The sequence below is a fragment of the Magnolia sinica genome, chromosome 3 (genome assembly GCF_029962835.1).
Source record: "Magnolia sinica isolate HGM2019 chromosome 3, MsV1, whole genome shotgun sequence".
Lineage (NCBI taxonomy): Eukaryota > Viridiplantae > Streptophyta > Magnoliopsida > Magnoliales > Magnoliaceae > Magnolia > Magnolia sinica.
This window is the reverse complement of record NC_080575.1, coordinates 22,619,309-22,635,022: the sequence shown is the minus strand read 5'-3', so window position 1 is coordinate 22,635,022 and position 15,714 is coordinate 22,619,309. Positions and strand designations below refer to the sequence as shown.

General features: G+C 39.9%; 1 non-coding gene across 1 annotated transcript; it reads right to left on the bottom strand.

Annotated features, from left to right (window-relative positions):
* LOC131241553 (small nucleolar RNA R71) lies at positions 1–107 on the bottom strand. Its single transcript, XR_009169114.1, has one exon. It is a non-coding gene; the product is annotated as a small nucleolar RNA R71 (small nucleolar RNA).
* Between the last annotated feature and the right edge of the window lie 15,607 nt (positions 108–15,714).

The following is a 15,714-nucleotide window of genomic DNA, read 5'->3' as shown; positions in this document are numbered from 1 at the left end:
ACCCTCAGAAAAGCAATCATGAACTTTGCCCAAAAGAAAGATGAAACATTCTTCCAATGTTGGGAAAGGTTCAAAGATTTGGTCAGTTCATGCCCACAACACGGATTTGAAACGTGGCGCATTACAAATTTTTTCTACGATGGACTGACATCTTCCATGCGCCAAATGGTCGAGACAATGTGTAATGGAGAGTTCATTAATAAAGATGTTGACGAGGTATGGGATTACCTCGATAGTCTCGCTGGAAAAACACAATCATGGGACTATTACCCAATGGCGAACACCACGTCTAGGCCGACTCAATTAAAGGAGAAAGGTGGATTATATCTCTTGAAAGAAGAGGATGATCTCAAGTGTAAAGTGACTACGCTCATAAGGAAAGTTGAGGCCATGGAAGGAAAGAAGGATAAGGTCAATGAAATTGTTTACGGCATTTGTGATTGCAACATTCATACAACTGAAAACTGTCCTACAATACCTGCCTTTCGAGGAGTGTTGAATGAACAAGCCAATGCCGTAAACAACTATCAAAGACTTTTTACTGGACCTAACTCCAATACATACAATCATGACTGGAAAAATCATCCAAACTTTAGTTGGAGGAACGGACAAACGGCTACTCCTCCAGGTTTCTTCAATCAAAATCCAAATCAAGTGAAACCTCAAGAGGAACCGGTTCAAAATTTCATACAAGAGCTGGCTCAGGCAATGCGGGGAATTACAGATTTTATGCAAAAGATAGATTCTCGTATGATGGTTATAAAAAAGGGGGTGCTTCCTGCACAACCTCTCCCCAATCCTAACCCGCAGTACGAGATTAATGATCCCAACTCTTCAAATCAGATGGGGCACGCTAAATCCATCACCACTATTAGGAGTGGAAAGATCATTGATAAAACCCTTCCGGTTAGGCCCGAAAAGCCTCAAGAACCAGAAGATGACAATAATGATGGATCCAGTGATGCCCCACAAAAATTAGAACCGAAACTCTAGAGAAGCCAGTTGCTCCATTCCCCCAACGGTTGGTTTCACCAAAACCTCTCTCTAACTCTTAGGATATCTTAGAGGTGTTGAAACAAGTGAAAGTCAACATTCCTCTACTTGATGTCGTGAAACAGATACCTTCATATGCCAAATTCTTGAAAGACTTATGCACGACCAAAAGACGGAAAATTATTCAAAAGAAAATCTTCTTGACTAAGAAAGTGAGTGACATCCTGAAGCAAGACGTGCCGTAGAAATTCAAGGATCCTGGTAGCCCAACCATATCATGTGTAATCGGGAACCATCGAATTGATCACGCACTTCTTGACTTAGGAGCGAGCGTCAATCTGATTCCCTACTCGGTATACAAACAGTTAGGTTTTGGTGAATTAAAACTCACCCTAACCACACTACAACTTGCTGATCACTCTGTTCGTGTACCAAGAGGGATAATTGAGGATGTGTTAGTCCAGGTCAATAGATTTTACTACCCTGTAGATTTTATCATCCTGGACACCGAACCCATCAATAACATGAGCACTCAGATTCCCGTCATTCTTGGTCGCCCATTCCTTGCCACGTTAAATGCAATTATCAATTGCAGGAATGGTGTCATGACTATGTCTTTTGGAAATTTGACATTGGAATCAAATATTTTTTTCAATAACGACAGCAACTCAGAGGATGATGACGATTTCCACGACATTAACATGATTGACTCTTTCGTGGAAGATACGACACCACTGACCTTATCCTCCGACCATCTGGAGACGTGCCTGGCCCACTCCCATGATTTTGATGATGACATGATTAAGGAGATGTGTGCCTTGCTTGATACTGCATCGGTACTTGAAGTTAACCGGTGGAGGCCACAATTTGAAGAATTGCCACAAACCGATGTAGTGTCTCTACCGTCTAACCTCAAGCCGCCGAAGCTTGACTTAAAACCTTTGCCCTTTGATTTGAAATATGCCTATTTAGGTCAAGATGAGACATACCCGGTGGTGATCTCTGCCCACCTAGAGAAAGAACAGGAGAGTATGCTCATATCTACTCTCATTGAGCATAAAGGAGCCCTGAGGTGGACGATAGCAGACCTCAAGGGAATCGATCCCTCGATTTGTACTCACCGCATATATCTTGAGAATAATGCAAAAACCGCTCGGTAACCACAACGTAGACTAAATCCAAACATGAAGGAAGTGGTTAAGGCCGAGGTTCTTAAACTATTGGACGTGGGTATTATATACCCTATATCTGATAGTCAATGGGTGAGTCCAACTCAAGTGGTCCCTAAGAAGTCCGGAATCACCATCGTAGCCAATGCTAATAATGAACTCGTGCCAACTAGAGTCACTACTGGTTGGAGAATGTGCATTGACTATAGGAAGTTGAATACCGTCACGAGGAAAGACCACTTTCCTTTACCATTTATTGATCAGATCCTTGAAAGGTTAACTGGTCATTCCTATTACAGTTTTCTTGACGGGTATTCGGGCTACAACCAGATAGAGATAGCCCCTGAAGACCAGGAAAAGACCACATTTACATGTCCCTACGGCACCTTTGCCTATCGAAAGATGCCATTCGGGCTATGTAATGCCCCTGCCACCTTTCAGCGATGTATGCTTAGTATCTTTTCTGATATGGTGGGGCAATATCTAGAGGTCTTCATGGACGATTTCTCTGTTTACGGTCCATCTTTCAGTAAGTGCTTAGAAAGTCTTAAATGTGTGCTGAAAAGATGTGAAGAGAAAAACTTGGTACTTAATTGGGAGAAGTGCCATTTTATGGTTCAGAAGGGAGTTGTCCTTGGGCATATCATCTCGTCCAAGGGAATCGAGGTAGATAAGGCAAAAATCGATCTTATCTCTAACCTACCTCCACCCAAGAACATCAGAGACGTGCGATCCTTCTTAGGACACGCAGGATTTTACAGGCGATTCATAATGGACTTTAGTCTCCTCTCTCGTCCTTTATGTACTCTTCTTCAAAAAGATGCTCTGTACGAGTGGACTGAGCAATGCCAGGAAGCTTTCACCAAGCTTAAGGGCATGTTAACCACTGCACCTATCATGCAGCCACCCGACTGGAGCCTTCCTTTTGAGCTTATGTGCGACGCTTCTGATTATGCTCTTGGGGCAGTCCTAGGCCAGAGAAAAGATAAGAGGCCCTACGTCATTCATTACGCAAGTAGAACTTTAAATTCTGCCCAGGTGAACTACTCGACTACGGAAAAGGAACTCTTAACTGTAGTGTTCACCTTGGACAAATTTAGGTCCTACTTGATCGGATCCAAGATCATTATCTACACAGATCATGCGGCACTTAAGTATCTTCTTTCGAAGAATGATTCTACGCCCCGTTTGATACGATGGATCCTTCTACTCCAAAAATTTGATTTGGAAATTAAAGATAAAAATGGAGTAGAGAACGTAGTGGCCGATCACCTTTCTCGCCTTAATACCTCTGAGCCCCTTGAGACGACTCATATCAATGACATGTTCCCTGATGAACAACTGTTCAGAGTCTCCCATTCACCTTGGTTTGCTGATATTGCTAATTATCTTGCTACAGGTGCCATACCGACACAGTGGACTTGGCAAGATAAGAAGAAATTCTTCACCGAGGTGCGCAACTTTTTCTGGGATGATCCTTACTTATTTAAATATTGCCTAGACCAAATCCTAAGGAGATGTGTACCAGACGATGAGCATCAGAGCGTCATCTCCTTCTATCACTCACAGGCCTGTGGTGGTCACTTTTCTGCTAAAAAGACCACGGCCAAGATTCTGCAGTGTGGCTTTTACTGGCCCACTATGTTTAGGGACACTCATGAGTTTTGCAAAGCTTGTGAGCGTTGTCAGAAATTAGGAGCATTGTCCCGTCGAAATATGATGCCTTTGAATCTCATTCTTATCATTGAAGCATTTGATTGCCGGGGCATCGATTTCATGGGACCATTCCCCCAATCGTTTGGAAATCTGTATATTTTGCTCGCTGTGGATTATGTCACTAAATGGGTCGAAGCGATTCCGTGTCGAACTAATGACCATCGCACGGTCATTAAATTCCTAAAAGAAAACATCCTTTCTCGATTCAGAACGCCTCGAGCCATCATTAGTGATGGGGGCTCGCACTTTTGTAATAGACCATTCGAGAGCTTAATGAAGAAATACGGTATCTATCATAGAGTGAGCACCCCATATCACCCACAGACAAGTGGGCAAGCTGAGATTTCTAATAGGAAAATTAAAATATTTTGGAGAAAACAGTTAACCCTGACCGTAAGGATTAGTCAATCCGATTGACCGATGCCTTATAGGCATACCGTACTGCCTTTAAAACCCCTATTGGAATGTCTCCCTTTAGACTTGTCTATGGGAAAGCTTGTCACTTGCCTGTGGAGCTGGAACATAAAGCGTACTGGGCAATCAAAAATCTTAATTTCAATCTGGACAATGCTGGCTCGCTACGCAAACTTCAATTGAATGAACTGGAGGAAATCCGGAATGATGCGTACGATAATTCGAGAATTTACAAGGACAAGATGAAAGCATTTCATGACCAACACATTTTGCGAAAATCATTCGCGCCTGGTCAGAAGGTCCTTTTGTACAATTCTCGATTACATCTCTTTCCGGGTAAGCTTCGATCTCGTTGGACCGGCCCTTACATTGTTGTTACTATTTTTCCTCATGGGGCCGTTGAGATAAAAGATCTTGACAATGGCAAGGAGTTTAAAGTCAATGGACATCGATTGAAACCATTTGTCGAGAAATTTGATTCAGAGGACATGTCCATACCTCTGACTGATCCTGTTTACCAGGATTGATCTCCTAGTCTGATGGAGGTATAGGTAGGTTTATCGCTTTCATAGGACTAGGGTAGTTGTTTTATTTGTCTGGCTGAAGATGGTAAACTTAGCGCTCCTGGGAGGCAACCCAGCTCTTCACTTCTTTTCATTCTTATCATTAGTTATTTCAATGTTTGTGGGTAACGTTACTACAAACCCTCACGAGACTACAACTCGTCCACTAGGGGAAACCTAAAGGTTTAAAGGCTTGTTGCATATGCTAAATGCAATCGAGAGTACCTGCGAAAGTGGTATAGGTAGGGTTTTATTTTTGTTATTTTTGTATTGCTTTCTCTCTCGTGCTGACCAACGCCCATGCTGCGATCTCTTGGAAAGTGTCTCTCGATTCATCAGCCAGGTACTATCTTCCCATCACTTCATATTCACTTTTCGTTGTCCTAAGTGCATTGCACGCTCATATCTTTTACATTGAGGACAATGTAGATTTTTGGTTGGGGTGGGAGATTAGGTTTCCTAATCAGTGTTTTTCTTAGTCTTGAGCAGAAATTGTGAAAATTTTTAAATTTTTCTAGAATTTCGTATGAATTCGAAGCGATTTTGACAGCCATCTTGGATTTAGAATTACAAGATAAGTGATGTTGGAATTGATGACTCTTGGATTTAACTATTTGTTAGATTTCACAGTTAAGTTAGAACTATTAATCCATGATTAGAAGTTTTAAACATTGATTGAATCATAATTTCACATGTCACATCTCACTTACACATTAAGGTTTCATTCGATATTGAAGGATTAATTTGGTGATCACTAAGCTTGAAAGGAACCAACCTGAGAAATTGAAAAGATTGGGCGAATGGTTTTCACCATAGGTTTGCTCCCTACAGGTGTAGATTCGATTCCCCAAGGTTGACATCCATGAACTTTTTGGCGACCGGTCTTTACCATAGGTTTGCTCCCTATAGGTGTAGATTCGATTCTCCTCCTTGGCTGTACTTTTAAAAAGTTGACATAGTGTGAAAATCATCAAAAGTTGGAAGAATGAATCAAGCTTTGGTTTAGGTGTTGGTTATCACGAATTCTCTTGTGGTTACCAATGATATCCTGAATTAGAGAAATGAAGTTTAATAATGTTAAGCCGAGATTACACTATACACTCATGGAACTCAATATTTAGAATCGTTCTAATTAATGGATTAATATTAGAGCTTGATTATGAAGTTTACCATGAGCTTGATTTCAGGAGAAAGTAATGCCAACATTCATAAATCTTAGAATTCGAGTATCTGAATTGTTCTCATAAATCTCTTGAATTTGTAGAAATTGTCCTGTAATTCTCAACTTATTTTTTCGCATACTTTGCTCGGGATTAGCAAAATGCTGGTTGGGGGTTGTGTTGAGGGTCAAATATTGCTTATCAGACCCAGTTGTTATCTAGATTTACGAACACGATACTGTTTAACGCCCTATTTTAATCGTGTTTGTGTTGCAAGGTAGATTTATAAGCGTGGACTGAAAAGGGTACTTAAAGCATGGATTTAACAGTCTGAAGTCACCAAGGCAAGCGACGGACCCTAGGAGACCAAGATCGACAGATTTGCATGCCAGGGATCCAAGAAAATCGAGAAATTGAAGCTCAAATGGCCTGAAAAGTGTCCAGAATGCAAGATCATAGGGTTCCCACCATCTAATCAGTTCGAAACTCCATTCGTGGCCTGAGGACCATAAATGAACCGTACATGTAAAATTTCATCCATTGGATCGCTGTGGAAGTGGCCCAACGGACATTTCAGCCCACAATTTACTGATCTGGGGCCCACCTGATCTCTGGATACGCCTCATCTTCGGTCTCGATGCCTAAAATCATGTGAAGAACCAGGTGGATGGAGGAGATTTTGTACACACACCATGATGGACCCCATGTGCATTGCATGTGTACAGTCTGCAAGTGCACCAGTCATGCACCCGTGCACTCAAAGTCGGTCAGCAGGCGCTGACCAATACAAACTCAAATTCTTCAATTACGCAACAGCGTAACGCTGTCCGGCTGTCGGTTTGCTCAGTGGGCCCCACTCATCATGTGATTAGAAGATCCAGGCCGTCCATTAAGATTTCAAAGGCTGTATTGCCAATGCCTAGGTGACAGAATTTTAGGAGATGGCATATATCACAATCCAGCCGTCCGAACGGAAGATGGACGGTGGACTGAACGATCTTGTGGGACCACACCGAAATCAATACAATCTCGCTTTTCCTGAACGGTTTTTCGTCCTGAATCCACTGGACGGCTTGGATTTCCCAAAAAAACAGTGAAGTGGGCCCCACCATCAGTACAATGCAAGTACATTACGTACCCTGTTTTCGCATCCGGAAAATCCAGAATTTTCGGCCGATTGTGGGCCACTGCCTGTGATCGGATTGGTGATCCAAACCGTCCAGATGATGCCCAAGCCAGGAATGACCCTAGCCATGAAGTCGGTTTTGAGCTTACTGGACGGCGAGCCTCCCAAACTGAGGCCAAACGCGACTCCTTTTACGTTTTGATTTTTTGCTGCGTATGCTGCTGCATCGCTGGCTGCGTAAGAAACCTTCCAGGAGTTTTCCGCATGGACTCCAGGAGCCACAGCATGCGCCTAAGGCATATATAGAAGGGAACCAGGGCATTGAGAGGGAGGCATTCAAGGAGGAGATTAGCGTTTGAACGGGAGAGGAAAACGAAGCAGGGCTGCTGAGCCGTGAAGAGAGTGCTGCTGTAGAGTTGGAGGGACAGGAGGAGTTGGGCTTGGACGGCTGCACAAGGAGAAGACAGGGAGCTTGGCTTTCTGCTGAAAACGAGAGAGAGAGAAAAGATGAGAGAGAAAAGATAAGAAGTTTTTCTTATTTTTCTTTTATTCTTCGTTTTCTTTTTCTTTTTATTTGCTAAGAAGTTCAAGCCATTCATGTCTGGCTGAACCTCTTAGCTAGGGCTAAGAGGTGAAGCCTGTAGCGTGATGGGAGACTGTTATTATGCCTTTTATTTAGACTGAATTGAATTTTGATTTAATTATGAGAATATTTGTAGTCTTTAATGACCTGTTGTGACTGACATTACAATGGGTTTGCAATGGCTTTGAGTATTTCCTTTTCCGTATTTTGATTGTGAAGTCAGGAAGCCCTGTTGTTCGCCATCGTCTCCTGGGCATGGCTGGATGGCGGTATCCTTCCTAACCTTCACAATCATCTGATTGGTTGGTAATTGGTTTAATTCTGTTGTTTGCTCTGTCTCTTGGGCATGGTTTGATGATAGAATCCATTCTGATTCATATTCCTTTCATCACATGAAGACTAAATCAAGTAGGTTCAATTTGATTTCCATGAATCTTAATGCAGGCATAAGATCTCCCTGATCCCTACAAGTGGATCCTCTGAATCCCTAGTTTCTTTCCTCTGAATTACTTAAGTTTTAGATAATTATTCCATAATTATTCCCTAAATTCTATTTGTTTTAGATCGCATCCTAGACTAGTTCTATTTCTACCTAGTTTCAGGAAATGCACAAGTTTCAGTCCCTGTGGATTCGACCTCGGTCTTACCGAGTTTATTACTACATCACAACCCTATACTTGGGGAGTGAACATTAGAATACAAGCCTTAATCGTGGGTTAGGCTCAATAGTCCTATTTCCGCAACTATGCGTAACAAGTCCGAACATAATCTTTGGTCAAACCGAATTGACTCGATTAGAATTTTGGTCAAACCGAAAATAACCAAAACATCACAGCAAGTAACTTGAGAGTTTTCCAATTTCCGGTCGAACTGAAAATGCCTTCGGTGGAACCAAACCTGAACTTCTGAGTACAGCAAATTGGCAGAATCTAAAGCACCCTGCATAATAATATCCACCTTGATTTGCATTATGCCAGGTCACCTTGAAAACCTCCTGAGCAATCTCTACCTCGAGAGTAGACTACTTCCTGCATTCTCCACCTGGAATGCAACTCTATCCGTACCCCATTGTAAGAAAGCCCAATCTCATTGATAGCTAGTGAGGTTGATCAAGCCCAAGCAATGCTTGAACTTCATTGTGATCACCAGCTTTGCCAACATATGGATAACACTCTTGACTATCGTAATACAACTGAATCTCCTCTTGCTTCAACCAAAGTTCTCCTATCAAACATTTTAACCATAATGCCTCCTTTGACGCCTCCGTTGCAGCCATGTATTTTGCCTCGGTAGTAGACAACGCTATTGTAGACTGCAGTTAAATCTCCAATATACTGATTTGCCTGTTAATGTGAAAACATATCCCATTGTGGACCTCCTGTTGTCTAGATCATCAGCATAATCCGAATCCATATAGCCCACAATTTCACTTGAAGCTCCATATCTCCTGAATATGATCCTAGTGTCGACCATGCCCCTAAGATACGTGAGAATCCACTTAACAACATTTCAATGCTCTTTCCCTGTATTCGACATATATATGCTAACCACACTGACTGCTTGTGAGATATTTGGCTTCGTTCAAACTATTGCATACATGAGACTCCCTGCTGCACTTGCATACAACACCCATGACATTTTTTAAATCTCATCTTATGTACTTGGACAAGATCTAATTGACAATTTAAAGTGAGCTGCTAGAGGCGTGCTAACTAGTTGAGCACATTCCATGTAGAACCTCTCTAGCACCTCCTGCACATAACCCTTCTGAGAAAGCCACAACTTAATAAACTATTTGTCTCTATGTATCTCCATGCCTAGGATATTCTTCTCAGCACCTAGATCTTTCATGTCGAACTCCTTATTTAACAGAGACTTAAGCAAGTGTCGTATCTCCTTCTTGTCCTTTGTAGTAATCAACATATCATTTATGTTAAAACATCAGTAGAATGTTAGACCCATCTTTAAGTACCCCATAATAAATGTAACAATTGTACTTGCACCTGTTATACTCAATCTTCACCATGTACGAATTGAACAACTTATATCACTACCTCAAAGACTACTTTAGCGCATATGATGACTTCTTCAGCATACACACATGGCCTTCCTTATCAAGCTCTTCGAATACTTTAGGTTTTTTATTTTTTTGGTTAGCTTGTTAGTACACCCATTGTTAGTTCACACTTCACTGTTAGCCACCCCCATTAAGGAATGGATACCAAGACCTCAGTGTTGAAACGAGGTATCTTTCACTCAGTCTGCCACTTGAGCTATGGATGTAAATGACTTCCTCCAAGTTCCCATAAAGGAATATGGTTTTCACATCGAGCTGCTCCAATTTCAATTTGGATTTCTCTACCATCGCTAGTAGCAACCTGATTAAGGTATGTTTCACAATCAGAGAGAAAATTTATTATAATTTACTCCTTCCCTCTGTGAACCCTTTTGTTACCAGACATGCCATGTACTTCTCAACATCTTTTTCTATTAATGCTTCATTTTTCTTGTAGATCAATTTATACCATATAGCCTTCTGACCTTTTGGAAAGTTCCACCAACTCCCATGTCTGATTGCTATGTAAAGATTTCATCTCTTCTGCCATGGCCACATCTGCTTGTCACCATCTTATAAAGATCTCACCTCTTGAACGGTGGAGAGATCTTCACTCCATATGCACAATGCAAAAGAGACCACGTCATCAAACCCTTTATTGAACCAGAGCTCTAATGGCTCTTTTTTCCCTGTTCCTGGCTATGCATTCATGGGTATCCTACTGATTATTTTTGCCTAGTTTCTTTCTCCTGCTAAATTTCACCTTCAGTAAACTGCTCAACTACTTGCACCAACAATTCTCTCGGTCTCATCATGTTTATCTGACTTCTCTGAAGCTTCCTTTTTAACCTTCAATATTAATACCTCATCGAAGATAACATCTCTACTGATGACCACCTTCTGTGAAAATGGATGCCAAAGCTTATAACCCTTGACACCTTTCTCATACTTGAAAAGGACGCATTTCCTAGACTTTAGATCCAACTTCAACCTTTGTCCACGATGCACATGGATGTATGCTAGACACCTGAAGATCCTTAATCCTAAGTAATCGATGTCCTTGCCTATACATACTTCGTCTATAACCTTAGAATCTAGCGTTGTAGATGGTGACCAGTTTACAATATAGCATGCCATGTTCACCGCTTCTGTCCAGAAGCTTTTAGGTAGCCTTGCATGTAAATGCATACTTCTCGCCCTCTCCAATAGAGTTCAATTCATCCTCTCTTCTACCCTATTTTGTTGTAGGGTCCCTGGAGTTGTAAAGTACCTTGTGTAATGCCCCGAGTTTTCGCGACTCGAGTACATACTCATGTCCAAGAATTCTGGGTGTTAGTGAAATGAATGAATGAATACTTCATAATTGCACCTTATTTTTTTCAAATAACATTAATGAAGATTCTCATCCATGAGAATAAAACCAAGGCCTGGAAAATCATATCCTGAAGATTCAAGGTCTAAAAATTTATATTCTGAAATGCTGGGGCTAGAAAAATAATATCTTGAAAAATTACAGAAATAAACCTTCGATGCCATCAAGGACAGCTTTGATGCCATTGAAGATAACTTCAATCTGATCGAAGCCACTTCGATCCCATCGCAAAAATCAAGGAAAATTCAATTTTCTTAATTGATATATTTATGCACCCTTTGATGCAATTGAAGGAGTGTTCAATGCCATCGAAATATTTGCCATCAAAGGAGCTTCGATGCCATCGAAGGAGACTGCGTAAATTTAAAGTCGGTTTGCAAACTTTTCTGAGGAAGTGCGAAAGATTGATTTCCGAAACTATTTAAAGGAGTCCCTGGGATGTTCCAAATCATATTCTAGGGTTTGGAAATGGAGAGAAGACCTAGGTGGAGCCCCGACAATATTCTTCTACTTTAATTTCTTCATGGGTTCTACTAGATCTTTTAGTTTTTCTCATAAGATGTTAGTCTTGTTAGGCGAAACTCTTAGTTAAGGCTAAAGGATGAAGCTTGTAGTTATTCTTAATATTTAGTTTACTTTCATTTAAGTTATTTGCTTTGAATGTTGAACAATTTGCTAAATATTTGGTTTAAATGAAGATTTATTCCTACTTTATTTTGATCCATTGTCGACTTCGGGCATATTGGATGCTTAGAAAAGTTAAAAATAGTTTCTTATCTCTTTTGCAATGGATTGATATGTAAAATCCATTGATCTTTCATTGACTCTAGGCATGGTAGATGCTTTGAATTTCCTATGATCATTACGTTGGTTATTTTTGTGGGAACCAATTCAACTGAAGTTTAAATCTGTTTTGATACATGAATGATGGTTTAACAGAATTATCTTGTAATTTGATAGGATAGGACTTCAATTCCAATCGAGTTATCCATTGAATCAGTCAATTAAATATTGAGATTTCTATGAGTGGATTCTTGGACCGAATAACTTTTCGCCACCATTTACAACGACAGCTTGGAAACTTTTCCTTACGAAATTATTTATCGTCGGTGAAAACTCTTTTACCGACGATCATTTTGTCGGTAAAAGTAATTTTTACCAATGAACCAAATAATTCGTTGACAAAAGATCGGAGAGGCTATTTTTCCGATGTTATACAATATCGTTGGTATAGGAACGTTTTGCCAACGAAAAAAATCGTCGGTAAAAGAGTAATTTTTCCCGACAAACTAAATATTTCGTTGGCAAAAGATCGGAGAGGCTATTTTTCTGACGTTATACAATATCATCGATAAAGGAACTTTTTACCGATGAAAAAAATTGTCGGTAAAGGAGTTTGTACCGACGAAATACATACAACGTCGGTAAAAATTGACATTTTGAATTTTTTGATAAAAATAAAATAAAATTTGATAAAATTTTTTAGATTTTGACAATAAAATTTTAGAAATTGCATATTATTTTTTTTGAAATATTTGATAATAAATATGATATTTTGTTAAAACTTTTGAAAGAAAAATTAAGATTAAAAAAAATATACATTTTGAAAAAAAAAAAACGTGATTTTTACCCTTAGCATACTGAGTAAATTCTGTGGGGTCCACCGTTATTTATTTATTTTATCCACTACGTTCATCCATGTTAACAGGTAATTTGAGGTCTAAAGAACAAAAAGGAAGCATATCCAAAGCTCAAGTGGACCACACCACATGAAATAGTGTGATTGAACCTCTACCATTGAAAATTTCTTGATGGCCATAGAAGTTTTGGATCAAGCTGATGTTTTTGTTTTCTCTTCATTCATATCTTTTTGATATTATGAACAACCTTTAACCGTTTTTGGACAATCTGATCAGTCCAGATTGAAGAGTAAATAACTTCAGATGTTTAAATCAAAATTCACTCAAATTGTTGATCAATCTTGTATGCCTAATATCTTTCTCATATGTAGCATGATCGGGGCGAGTAACTAGTCAAATTGAGGGTAATGATCAGTAAAATAGAGTGAATGGACCAGACATGTAAAATGGGCCAAATATTCTGGTCAAAATTGTGACCCAACTTATTGACCCCCTGAGAACGTAAGAAATAATGTTAGTAAGTTTTGTGGGGCCCATCATGATGTGTGTCAAACATCAACACAATGAATTTGATGTGTCCCCTTTAGGTAATGAGATATCTTAAAAATCATCCATATACGAAACTCAGGTGGGCCATACCATCTAAAACTATATGAAGACATACTAAAATATATAAAAGCACTTGGTGGGGCCCACATAAGTTTTGGATGGGGCTGAAACTTGGTCTGACCCCTCATCCAAGTGGGACACACATAATGAATGGGCTGGATATGTGAATCACATCTAGGTGGGCCCAATATATGATTATGAATGATACAGGTCCAAGGCTTAAGTACGGGAGCACAAAGTGGGGATTGAACGTCCACCATAAAAAACTTCTTGGAGAAGTTTTAGATCAAGCTGATATTTGTGTTTTCACTTCGTCCACGTCTACATGACATTATGAATAGCTTGAATGGTAAAAAAACATCACGGTGTCCCTTGGAAAGGTTTCACTGGAGGGTGTCATTATCATTGCAGCTTTCTTTGGTTTGGTCCACAGGAGTTGTGAACCTGCTTCATTTTTAGGAGCATACCTTAAAATGATCTGAGAAAAGTGATGAACGGAGTGGATAAAACAGTTACATCACGGTGGGCCCCATAGAGCCCTGCCCAAACTTATTTCCGATGAAATTGATTTCTTTGGGAAATATTACTTGACGTTATACAATATCGTCGGTAAAGGATAATTTTACCGACGAAAAAAATCGTTGATAAAGGCAAACAAAATGAATGGTGGACATATTATTTCACTTTGTGTGGTTGATCATAGATGTTGATTTGTAATTTTTATTTTTGGTGTAACTAATAAGTATATTTAAAAGCATATGTATGGAGTGGATGGGGCTGATAGAGCATGGGTGGGCCCAAATATTTTTACAACCTTTTACTGACGAATGGTGACAAGTTTACCGATGAAAATTTTCGTCGGTAATAAGCTTATGTTTTAAGCCGAAACGACTCCAGCGCCCATCCATCTCCCTTAGTCGCTCTCTCTCTCTCTCTCTCTGTTGCTCTCTCTCTCTCTCTCTCTCTCTCTCTCTCTCTCTCTCCACTCACGCTCGTTGCCAAAGTCCTACCCACGCACGCCTTCTCTTTCTCTCTCTGAAGCTCGGTTGACATATTTCTCTCTCTCTCTCTCTCTCTCTCTCTCTCTCAATCTCTTTCAATCTCGATGACAATTTAGGAATTTGGGGATTTTAAGGTGGATTGTCCAAAATCGGAATTTAGGGATTTTTGGGGTGATTACTGATTTGATTCCCAAAATCATTACTAAAAGCTTTAGAAGTGTTTGTTTAGCTTAATAAATTATTTGCTTATTAAGAATTAATTATGAAACTAGCACTTTTGTGGAAATGACTTGGAGATGTATCCAAGAAAGCTTTATGAAGAGTTTTCGTCCTTCTCAGTCACCCTCATTGTATATGCAAGCTCTACATGATAGAAGACTATTCAATCAGATTCTTTATTCTTTGCTAATCATCAATAGATAAACTCTTATCCATATATCAAACTAACCTGGGTTTCTTAATCTAGGTTTCATATCTTCTAGGCTTTTGTGCTTGCTAATCCCAAGGCATCTCTACAAACTGAGCATGTGCCAAGTGACGTGTTTGGCACATCTAGGAGGAGCATAACATGGGCCAAACTTTCTGATGATCTGGCTAGGAAGTTGGGATCGTCCAATCTAGGCATGCCACATATGTACATTGAATGCATACTGTTGGCCTTTTTTAAATTTGTTTTTTCTCAAAATTGTCCATTGTTTTAATGTGGTGGTGGCCTGCCTGATAACGGGACAAGCTTAATCATTGTCGGGTCATCTGGATGGTTGGGCCTATTTTTATGTACGCCTCAGATTTCCCAAATGCGTGAGAAGTTGGCATGTGTGAACTGGAGATTTTAATGGTGTGTATAGGTAATGTTGTATTTAGCATAATTACCTGTGCCAATATTATGGACCAACAACCTAGTATCAATATTTTGGACCTACAAGCCAAATCTCTCTCTCTCTCTCTCTCTCTCTCTCTCTCTCTCTCTCTCTCTCTCTCTCTCTCTCTCTCTCTCTATATATATATATATATATATATATATATATAGTAAAGGAAACAACCAACAAACGTGCTCAAGAGTATCTAAGGTTTTAAGTCTGTACTAGTGAGGTCCATAGTTCCAAGATCCAAACCATTGACATGGTGGGCCCCAATTTGATTGGCTCATGCATTGGCAATTCTCTAATTGGAAATCCTAACCATTTTAGTGGCCAACAGATAAACGATCAAGAAAAACAATGGTAATTGTGCACATTCAACAAAGAAAGACCATAGATTCAATGGCTAGGATTTTCCAATCTAGAAACTTCTATTGTTGTGTGGGGCATTC